The 12,489-nt window shown below is 38.2% G+C and overlaps 1 long non-coding RNA gene across 1 annotated transcript; it reads left to right on the top strand.

The window, feature by feature from the left end:
* Positions 1-283: 283 nt before the first annotated feature.
* LOC137172068 (uncharacterized) lies at positions 284-1,171 on the top strand. The gene is made up of 2 exons (XR_010924876.1): positions 284-722; positions 819-1,171. It is a non-coding gene; the product is annotated as an uncharacterized lncRNA (long non-coding RNA).
* Positions 1,172-12,489: the final 11,318 nt, after the last annotated feature.

Raw genomic sequence — 12,489 nt, 5'->3', positions numbered from 1 at the left:
AGGCTAAAAGCTGTTGTAAGTTTCACTGTAGGACTGTTAATGTCACTTTATTAAGTTTTAATGTTTTTTCAGGTGAGAAAGTAACCATGTAGATTCCCAAGATTTGGTCAGTTTATCCAATAAAAGCTGTAAAAGCACATTCATTTTTAATAAAAATTCAATTGAATTGAAGTCAAGTGATATTTTGGCCGGTAACAATTGCAGTCAAATGTTATATGGTAACATAGCAATTCTACATTAAAAAGATAAGCAGAAAAAGAAGTTAAATGTTGTGATCGTACACTATGGCTGTGTTAGATTTGAGACAACACTACCCTGTCAAAATTCACACACTATGCAATTAAGTACATGGTGTACACATTGTACTACATGGAAGTGTACTAACAGAAGTATCGAAACTGAGACACACTGTCAGAGACAGATAAATAGAAGAGAGAGATGGATAGAGGATAGTGATCAACACTATTATTGTTTAAGCATCTAATGGGTGTCCTGTTGGTGTGGTCTCCATGTGTGGCGTGGGGTGCATTGCATGGTGATGGGCTGATGGTATACAGGTGTGCTTTGGTGTGACCTCCAATCTGTGGTTACTTAACCAGCCACACACGGAGTCAGTCAGTTTGCTTGCCTCCTCTTGTGTGCAGATACAGACTTTAATGGTTGTATCTGATGTAGTTTTTAAGTGTTTTTCCCTGTGCCAGTATAAGGATCTGAGTGTTTATGTGGGTTGGTCTCTGTATTCTGTTGTGTGCAGAGTTTTGGTAGAAATGATGTTTGTAAATTACTGAACAAGCTTGCTTGTCTCCTCTTGTGTGCAGTGTAGCGATGTGCTGAATCTGCTGCTGGTTTTCCACTACATGAAACAGCTGGGTGGATGTCTGGAGAGCTGCAAGGTGCAGTGTAGCAGCTGGTTAGCAGAGCCACCAGAAAACACAGCCCAACATTGATGCAGCGACTGACCAGTCACAAACCAGTGACCAGCAACAGCACAGCGGTCCTTGGCGTGATAGGTTTGGCTTCACCATATGCAGGGAAGAGAAGTTGAGCACAAGCAGCCACAAACATCCTATTCCCCCCTATCCAACTGACTCTTTGCTCCCCTGGCTTTGGTCTTGTTTTAGCTTTGTTTATTAGAAGCTATCCATTAAAATGCAGTTATTTTTTAACTACACGGTCTGTTGTCTTTTGCCTTTTCTTTATACACTGGTTGGTCAGTTCTGAACCGGGTGTTTTTACAGGGCTGTCAGAGTGACATTACTACCAGTTCTTCATTAGTTTTTACTCACAACTCAGGGATCTGTGAGTAATAACTAACCAATAAATGTGCTATTTTCTTTGATAGTTTGCACTAGCAAGTTAAGCGGCCATTTGTTTTAGGTCTCCACGCTCCCAAGCAACGACTCAGGCCTGCAACGTTTTGTTTGTAGTTTAAAGGACAGTTTTATTTTGGTCGCAGAGTGAATGTGTGCATATGAGTGTGGACCCTATTTGTTAGGAGCTTTTGAATCGGTAAATAAGATAGAAAAAGGTCGTATTTCAGAACTGAATTTAAAGGATTAATGAAAATTGGCTGTAAATTAAAACTTTTGAGAAAGAAAAATGCATTTAAGGGTTTTGGTAAACTATTTTTAGTTTTAGTTTTTTATTTTTACAAGTTTTTTCTAAAGTTTTTCATTTAACTAAATTCATTATTTGCATTTAAAGTACTCTGTGTGTCAACTAGTTGTTACCAGTCCATGAAGAAAGCATCTCTTTCTTCATGGACTGGTAACAACTGGGCATAGCCTAGCAACATAGTGAAGCATATCACGGCTGAGCAAGAATGTTTAACTCAATCAATGTACATGTATTGATTTGGCTAAAGTTATTCATTGAACTATTGTTGTGATGTCCCTGTTGTTCATAGTCAGGTTATTGCATAGCCACACCGCTAGGTTAATGTTAGCATGTTTAACACATGTTACATCCAGTAACTCCAGTATCCACACAGTTAAGAGGTTTTAAGCCCAGTTCTGCAAACTTTGGTTCAGGCAGCACATGTGGTTCAAGACACCACATGGTCTGGCCTTTTGTCTTTGTTGTCCCCTCTGTCGGCCATATTGTCTGCATGCCATGTGCTCAGTCACCAGGTGACTTCAGCCATCGTCTTCCACACACACTCACACACACATACACACACACATACACTTGTATATAGGTACACTTAGCTTGATTAATATTGTGTGTTTTGCTTTTTACCTTTTTGTTAAATAAATGCTTTTGGATATACCTGTTGTCTGTTTTAATGTTGCACAAGAATGAGTTTTTGCCAACCTCTGCTCTGTAAAGAACTCCAAAATCCTTCAACCTTAACTAGCTATTGATATGGTAATTTAGTTTATAGTTATTAAGTTAATTGTTAATCAAAGTTCCAAATTGATAGATTAGTACACTTTGAGACTGAATTGGCTATCTTTTCCCCTGAGTCCAGGGTGGTGTCCTGTTATTAATTCTTATAATAATTGTATTGATTTTAACAATTAATAATTATCTTGATAATCATTAATTATTGCTGATAGCCAAACTTGTAGCCAAGGCCCAACACTATTTTTCCATTTTATTGCTATCGTAATCTCGCTGTGTTTTTTGTTGTTCTGTCATCTGCACCATAACAAATTCCTTGTGTATGTGTACTTAGTGAATAAAATCTGATTCTGATTCTGAAAATGTCTGCTGCAAAACCAACACGTCCTCATAATTAAACGCCCACATAGGTCGATTGTACCATCCAGAATGACCCATAGGAGCATTTTCTAATATACCACTTTCCCATGGTGGGACAATGCTGTGGTTAAGGTCTTGTTAGGTTTAGGCACAAAAACCACTTGGTTAGGGTTAGGGGAAGATCATGGTTTGGGTTAAAATGATCACTTGAACCACGGTGTGGGTTAAAGTTATTACTTCCTTAAAGTTAGGCAACCGTTGTTGTCATGGCAACAGTAAACACTCAAGTAATTGCAGTTACGGTTTTTAAAAAACTGTCCCGACTCGTGGTTGGAAACATGAAGTTAACAGTAGCCTCCTGCAACCAAGTCCACTTTTTGCCATCTATCTCTCTCGCCATCCACCCAACCCGTCTCATCGTCATCTGAACTTCTCCAGCTCATCATTACTATAGCTGCTAGATGGTGTCTATCACTCAAATTTAACTTCAGGTCATTTTTGGCAACTGAGTTTTCGACCTATAATGTCATTTTTCTTGGGAGGATGGGTTGGCAAAACAGGTGTGTTTGCATCCATAACTCTTTTAGCTTTAGAAATCTGCTTCCATTGCGGCTCTGTATTGCTTCAAATTCTTGTCAAGTTTCTTTATGTTTGACAAAGAACCCTGAGCATTTAATCAAGTGAATAATAACAACAGTAAATTGTCAAGCAATGGTAAGCCAGTCCTTTCCTTTATCCTTTTATACGTTTGTATTGTTTACTACATTTCCCACATAACCTTACTGAACTGTAAAGATGCAGCTGCACACCTTGCTACATAATCATAGATTAACACACACACAAACATCACTGCTCCCAGTTATTTGTGGCGATGTTAAGGGCGCCGAGTGGAACATTTCTGAAAAGATTAGAAGAATTATTTTGCTAACAAACATGGCTGCAGTGCCTCAGAGATTAACACACACAAGTCTCGCTCTCAGTCTCTTTACACACACACCGGAAAGTGTGAATCGTCTAAGAAATTACAGCAGCTCAGTGCGCCAGGCAGTCAGGCAGGCAGGTATTGATCACTGTGCAGCTACTTATCACCTCGTTCTTCTCCTGCTAAAACTACTCCTGTCTGACACACTGTTCTCTCCTCTTCTACTTTCCTCTTTTGTTCTTCTTCCTGCTTCGTCTCATGCAATTTCACAACATGAGCGCTGTGTCTTAAAACACAAATATCAAAGAGCTTGAGGGAGTACAAAGTCTCAGAAAAATGTGTTTTCCCCTCATGAAAGGGTTATGTTGAGAAGACATGACTACAAACAGGAGGTACATTAAAACTGAAAGCTTCAGGAGTTTAGCATTGATCAGGTCTGATGGTTGATCATGTGAAGGCAGTTTAAAGGACTAGTTTGACATTTTGGGAACTATAATCTTCTGGTAGAGAGTAAGATGAGAAGATCGATGCCATCTTCAATCTCATATCTGTCCATTAAATACAAAAATACAGCCAGCACCCAGTAAGCTTAGCACAAAAACTGTAACAGGGGTAAACAGCTCGCCTGACTCTGTCCAAAGGTAACCTGGTAATTTGGTTCAGAGCCAAGAAATAATCCAGCACCTAACTCTCTGTGAAATGGTGAATTCTAGTTTTTATCCTTTGATTTTTGTATGGATTAAACAAACTATATATAATGTGCTAACTAGGGAGTTTTAGAGGTGCTGGTAGGTGGATTTTGTTACCTTTGGACAGAGATAGGCTAGTTGTTTTCAACTGTTTTCAGTCTTTGTGCTAAGCTAACCAGATGCTGACTGTAGCCTTATATTAAACGGAGAGATATGAGAGTGATATTGATGTTCTTATCTTACTTTCTACCACAAAGAAGAAAGAATGATCAAGCCTATTTCCCAAAACGTTGGAACTATTCCTTTAATAGTTCAGCAGGCTGGAGTAAATAATAGAAGGACAATTAATTTTTAACACCAACTTAAGATTCCCAAAGATGATGAAGGAAAAAAAGTGTGTATCTTATTGTATTTTAACTAATTTAACCACTTAATATCCAGTTTTGTCCTTCTCCTTCGCCCTTTTTAGTTCCCCAAAATATTTGTTATCTTTAAAAACTTTGGGATCTCCACTAGAAGTTTAAATTAAGTTAAGTCCTGTCTAAACCATTAGCTTGTTTACAACCTGACAACCTGAATCTCTTTAATGATGTTATCATGTATAAAGAGCTCAGCTATTAACTTGTTAGAAATGATGGACAAAAATGCATAATTAAGAACTAAGTTGTAATAAACCCAGAATTGTTCTTTGTGTCAGCATCAGTGCACATTCACCGTCAGCGGTATTATAATCCACTACCACTTGCCACTTAAAGTGCTTTTTAAAAACAGATGTGAAACAACTCAACTAAATTTAAGCCTGCATTTTTTTATTATAATATATTATAATATTGTTCCCAGCTGATTAAAAAACTTTGGGGCTCCCAATGGGGGAAAAGAGTTCAGATAAGAAATAAATTAGCAAAATAATCAGAATATGATTAATAATAAAAATAAACACATAAAATAATGAAGTACATGAATAAAGTTTATGGGCCCAATTTACACACTTTTACAGACAATAGATAGTACATAATTATGCATTGATTTAACATAATTAAGCCATTTCATTCAACCTAGCTAGCACAATGTTTTGTTTCCTAATCAATTTTATTTGCCTCATTGTTGTTCTGATTTGATTTAATCCTGGTTCAATGAATTATTTTATATTATAATTTGCCCTGTATTTTCTCTCTCTCTCTCTCTCTCTCTCTCTCTCTCTCTCTTCTTAGTAATTAATTTCCGAGCAGTTCATCACACAGTATAATTCTCAACAGATAATCATCTCTCTATAACATTTCTTTCGTCATTCTCCCCAAAAAAGACAAAAAATTTAATGATAGGCTCCAATTCAGGCAGCAGGATTCCCTCCATAGTGATTTTCTTTCTGTTTTTAACTCTCTTACTCCCTCTAGCTCTTCTCTCCTCTACTCCTTTCTCATTTTCTCCCTCCCTCCTTCCCTCCCCTCTCTCTCTATCTCTGCCTCATTCCCATTTGACTCGCTGTGTAGTCGCCTCCTCTCTTACTATACTCTGCCCATTTTCTGCCTCAGTAGCTCCTCACAAACACAGAAAGTATTGGCGCATACAGAGGACTGTGCTGTTCGAATAGACATCCGTACGGACACACAACATTAGTCACAGAGGCCTGAATACACACAGAGATGTTAAGAGTTTGCTGTAAAAGGGCCTCGGATGAAAATGACAAATGATAAAGCTTCAAATAAACCCTCAGCAACAGCTAGTTCTGCTGCATTTATGAAATGAATGATAGAATCCAGCAGAGGTGAGTCCCAAGACCAACAAGTTCCAAATAAACTTCCAAGTTCTGAACTTTGTGTTTGAGCCCAAAACAACTCATTTTGTGCCCTTTAATCAACCAAATATAATGCTGTTTTAAATATTTGAAGTCCCCCTCCAGTCAGAAAGGTCTTTTTCTTCTTGTTCCTTCAGATGGATGTTTAGACTTCGCTGTGCAGAGTGATGTATATGCAGACACTAGGGAGTATTTTTCACATTCATCTGCAGAAGAAGGAACGTTCTTCTGCAGCTTAAACTTGATTTTAAGTATGATCTGTGACATCACAACTAGTGCAGAGCCAATTGTAACTTACACAAGTGTGATGTGGAAACATGAATCCTCTGGTGCACATATACACTGAGAGTGGACTTTACAGTGAAGTAGGAGACATCTTGTGTCCAGCTGTTCAACTTTTGAAGTGAAAAATATTTATGTATTGAAAGATTCTGGATTTTTTCAGTGAGGGAGAAGCAGTATATGTCATTTTAAGTATTTTTAACAAGGTAATTGAACTTTTTTTGTGAAAAAAAATTTCATACACAATTTATTATTCCAAGCAGGAGTTTTATATGATCTAGAGTAGCAGTTAGCGCATTTACAGAAATAATGAAAGCATTTTTAATATGTGTAGTCATTGCTTTCTAATAAACACGAAAACATTTTGAGCTGCAACAATTAGTTTATCATCAGAAAATTTGTCACCAGCTATTTTGATAATCAACTAATCGTTTCAGTTTTTTTCAAACTGAATATCTCTGGGTTTTAGATTGTTGGTGAGACAAAATAAGACATTTTAAGACGTCACTGTGCTGTGAAATTGTGACGGCTGTTTTCTGACGGTTCACTGGTTTTATTAGCCAAACGATTAATCATCAGTATAATCACCAAATTAATCGATAATGAAAATAATCATTAGTTGCAGTCCAAAGAACATCAGGTGGACCACGGAGTGTCATTTCTTATTTGTGAATTCTGAGCTCAGCGTTTTTCATGTTGCCGTCTGCTTTTTCAAGGTTTTACATCCAAATGTGATCATTTGAGCTATCGTCTGTCAGCTATCAACTGTCGGTCAGTTAATCTGTACTGACAGACGTGCCTTTACCTCCTGCCTCTGCAGAGTGATTGGCTGCTGTCTGATTGCTGCCATTTATCAGGAGGAATTTATATGCTGCACATTTTTTAGGTCAGTCGATCCACCACTTTGGTCCAGACTGAAATATCTCAACAACTATCTGACGGATTGTGGACGACATTTGGTACAGATATCTGTGGTGCCCAGAGATTCCACATGTAGCTCCACCATGAGCTTAACATTTGTAGTTCTAAGATGAAAATCAGCTGTTAAACAGGACAAGTTTTATGAACAGGCGCATAGTAAAAATTCCTGATGCATCTGTACTGTGCTCTGCGCCTAACCCTGCAGCTAAATACAACTCATACTGCCAAAGATATGTCCAAAAATTACTTTCACCACCTGCTGAGCTTCAGAATTTAGGATGTTGTGAAAGTGATTTGGATAGATAATGGATAAAAGAAGCTAAGAGCCAAAAGCTTTAATATTTTCTAGTTTTTAAAAGCCTGTTTCCTCCACAGCATTCTGCACACAGAAGCTCCAAAGTGTCTCTCTGAAGTTGGACTGCATTGACGGGTCCCTGTAGTAAAAAAAAAAAGACAGCATGAAGACAAGACCATGTGTGAGAATTACCATGTAGATCTTGTTACACACTTTTGCAGGCATATCATGCAAAGACTCACACACACAGTTATATGCCACAACATGCATACAAAAACACAGAGTAGCATGATTACACATCCGCCTCCCCTCTGTTAAGTCATGTGGTGCTGTTGGAGTCTTCTTTATCCGCACTGCAGAGCATTGTGTTCTTTACAACGCTGCAGCACAGAGAGAAGAAGAAATAAAGAAAAGCCAGAGAATCAACAGGGAGGAGAGGAGACACAACTGAGACTGACAGAGAGAAAGAGAAAGAGGGCTGTGGAGGAACACATACATGTTTTTAAGTTTTAAAATTTTATAACCAATAAAAACTGTTCAGGCTTCACATAATATGAAGGTATTTTCACAGCGCACAGACTGTCGAAACGGCTGCGGCTCAAACTGATGAAAAGAGCTGATGCCAGTCATGTGCTGAATTGTTCATGTGCAGGATGAACGGTGATACATGAGGACAAAGGCTTGTTGATCAGCATTTAGAAAAGTACAGTTCCACTAGATGAATTTTAATGACCTTTTAAGGAAACCTAGGAGAGAATAATAGCAGTGATTACAACAGCTCATTCACGCTGCTCAAGAAGACATGAAAAACAGATAAAGCATCTTAATTGACAGTTTTAACGGGTATGAAAATGTGCATTGCTGCCTGTTCACATGATCACCTGTACAGAACTGTGTTCAGACCTGAAAATATCATTGTTTACCATCCAGGGCAATAGAAGCCTTATCAATCACTGACAAACTTTATGATTTTTCCCACCTAAAATAATAACAAAATGATGCTTTTTTTTAATCACTCTGTCACCTTTAACTTGAATTAGTAGCTATCAGCAACAAACACCTATATCAATCAGAAAAGGATTGATTATGGAGCCCGTCAAAATGTTGCTTGCTCATTAAACCAAAGAAAAAAAAGTAAAAAAGTCTTGAGAAAGGTGCCTGTGACCAAAACGTTGACGCTTTTTAATAAATCAATGCAGAGGTGATGAAGTGTGTGCAGGAATTGACCTTTTTTCTTTTGAATTGGATCTTCAGGGAAATTGAAATCTGGCACCACAGGAGAGACTAAGCAAGTGTTGCTTTCTACTCTCTGCTCATTAAAGCAGCCACAAACAAGCAGTAACACAGTGACATGTCTGTTTATATCTGATCAGTTTAAGAGTTAAAAACATCCATAATAGTTTAATAACAACTCAGAAAACAAGAGTTCTCCCTGGTCGGTCCACCACTTTGGTACAGACTGATATCTCAGCAACTAAAATTTTGTACAGACATTCATGTTGCTTAAAGGATGAATCCTGTTGACTTTGGTGATCATCCTCTGACTTTTCCTTTAGCACCACTATAAGGTTCAAAGTTTATCGCTCACTGCTAAGTAGTCCTCTCTGCAGCCATGTCATACATCACTGTTTCTAGCACAACACTGAACTGATGGACCGAACCAAACAAAGACTAAATGTTTTGTTCTGCCTCAAAGAAATTTCAACTATATCTTGATGTTTATGGGTGGACAAAAGGGGGGAAAACAGTCAAAGGGATAAATAGTTTCTGAAGACATGTCACATTATGGATCTTTCATAATCCCTCCATATGAAAAGGAGAGAAAACACAAGTGGAGGGTGAGCGGAGAATGATGGGAAGTGGAAAGAAAGCTTTGTCATTTTCAACCCAGGGTTCAGACCAGCCATCGTTTATAGTGTGCCACATGAACACACACACACACACACACAAACAGCATACATTAGTGTTGTTTCAGATTTTCAAGAAATCCGGCAGGCCAAGAGAAGAAACCGAGCTGGTTCAATGTGGGCCGACCCAGTGCAACAGTAACAAACCAGTGACATGCAAATCAACTAAACGTTCTCCATAAACCATGCAGTCACTGTTCAAACAGACATCCATAATACTTCCTCTCACTCTTGTGAATTAGAATTTCCAGGAGAGTTAATAAAGTTTTAATATTTCAAACAGATAACCGGATGTATACACATACCTTTATGTATTGACAAATTACATTAATTTAATATTTAATGCTGTATTTCATTTGTTACTGACTCTGTTTATATGTACAAAAAGCAAAACTAGGTGGTTTTTGCTTATAAAGCAACCCTGTCTCCTAGAAATTACGTTTCTTTACGATTAAACTGCTACAGAAAATACATTTTTTCAGGAAATGTAATGTTGGCTGAATTTTGTTTTGTATTTGTAATGTTGTAAGATGATGATCTGAATTTAATGCAGAAAAAAAGTCAGCAATGATTTAAAGCACAAAATTTAGCACTTAAAGAGGACGTATTCTGCACATTTCCAGGTCTGTATTTATATTCTGGGGCTCTACTGGAATATCTTTGCATGATTTCCAGTTAAAAGCTCCTTATTTATCTTCTACTGGTCCTTTATGCAGCCCCTCAGTTCAGCCTCTGTCTGAAACAGGCCGTTTTAGTTCCTGTCTCTTTAAGGTCCCGCCTCCTGATGAGCGCACTCCCTTCTGATTGGTGGGCTCTTCTTTTTCTCCTTCTTTACTTGAAATGGAAGCAAGAAAGGCTGCAAAACAGACGACCATTTGTGGACATGTGCAAACAATCTGACATCATCACGAGGAGGAAGTCGAGGTAACTTTGCAAACAAAGATCAGGCTGAAGCCTTGACTTCATACATTCACCTCAATTTTTGGATGTTTAACCATGTTTAACATCCAACATTATTACAGTATAAAAATAATTTTAAAAAGGATCGAAAAAAAACGTTGCCTGTGAACATAATCCGGGCAGTGATTGCATTTGCCAATGAAACATAGCTGGGAAAACAATTTAGTCCGATATAAATGTGATTTCTAGGTGTTAACGTTATTATAAAGTCACTTTATAACAGCATACAAATAAATGCAAAAGACCTGAATGATACAAATAAAGAATTTCTGCTAACATCATAGACAAAATTTAGGCTGCCACTAACTTATTTTCATTATCGATTAATCTGTTGATTTTTTCTCAATTAGTTGTTTGGTCCATAAAATGTAAGAAAAGTGTGAAAACTGTTTCCCAAAAGCCCAAGATCTCTCCCGTCTGACAGTCCACAACCCAAAGATATTCAGTTTAGTGTCATAGAAGACCAATGAAATCAGAAAATATTCATATTTAAGAAGCTGGAAAACGGTTAATTTCATAGTTGTCAACTAATCACATAATCAACTAATCATTGCAGTTTCAAACAAACGTTTTTTTTAGCAGATGATTCATTTCATCCATCCACTATATATTAGTTTCATGACTTTCCAGTTGAAGCAAGAAAGAGAGGGGGGAAGATAAAGTACATCCACAAAGTATCTGTTACCATATTGATCAGAAATGAGTGGAAATGTCTGTAAATCTGCTTATAAAAAACACAAAATGTCAGCAAAAGGACTCATCTTGAAGTAGACAAAAGGAAGATAAATGAACAGCACAGCACAAAGTATGGCTGCTTATTAACAAACACTTGGTTTCTGAAACACTTCCAGCCGCATCCCGTGGACATGAGGGGAGACCGTGGAACCCTCATAACCCCTCTCCCACTCGATCGTAAATAATGACAGAACAAAGGCGGCACTGTATTAAAGAACGGCTCGTTTCTCAACTGGTGTGACATTTATTTACTTCCACTGAGAGGAGCCGAGTCAGAGCAGCAGAGTTTAAAGCTGACACAAAATTTGCTGTCCTCAAACGCCTCTGCATGCCGTCACCGGGATGAGAGAGTCAAAGATGTCTCACTCCTGATGAATTATGATGCTGGAAAAGTAAAGCAAAAATGCAGATTTTCCCACTGGGACACTTACATCTTATATCAGAATATCTCAAATCCTATGCCCTCATCTCTCTTGGTCTCTCTCCTTCCTATCCCAACATTCCTCTCTCTACAACAAGAAAAACAAATAAATAAAAGATGCTCTGCTTGAGAGTGAAGCCCTCCTTGGCTGTGAGCTTCTGTCTTTTAAGTTGCTGCCTTTTTTCTAAAGCGAGGGTGACTGAGCCGTCCCCAGAGTGGACAGCAGCAACAAAACACAAACAGACAGAGATGAAGAGAAAAGAAAGACCCCAAAAAATACTTGGAAAGAGGGAGAAAGGATGCAGTCGAAGTGCCTCTACGGCTCCCCTTCGCTCCGAGGCCACCTCCTATTGGTCGGGTGTGTTTATGTGCCTGGCCGGTTATTTGGCTTTGTGCTGTCTGGTTGCCCTGGTGACGAAGGATTAGACCCACTGTGTGTGTGTGTGTGTGTGTGTTTGTTGGTCTGTGCTTCTTACTGAATTAATTACTTGTGTCAAAGTGTGTGTGTATAATTTTGTCACATCTTGACACTTGAAAGTTTTTTGTATGTTTTCAACTGTGTGAAAGGACACACACACACACACACACACACACACACACACACACACACACACACACACAGATTGATTTATGTAAACTGTCCTGTCTGTGCTGAATAGGAGGTGGTGATCTATTTTACATTTGAAGGATGGAAGATGGAGAATATTTCGTGTTTCTGTCCACCTGGTGAATGTAACATCCAATATTCACTCTCTTTTAGCTCTTTTCAAATGCATGGTGTCATTTAGTTCGGTTGAATGGGACTCTGGTTTGTTTTCCTCCTCAGTACGATTCGTCTGGGCAGATCTGAACACAGCAA

This window comes from Thunnus thynnus, chromosome 20, assembly GCF_963924715.1.
Source record: "Thunnus thynnus chromosome 20, fThuThy2.1, whole genome shotgun sequence".
NCBI lineage: Eukaryota > Metazoa > Chordata > Actinopteri > Scombriformes > Scombridae > Thunnus > Thunnus thynnus.
This window is presented reverse-complemented; position numbering and strand designations above follow the sequence as displayed.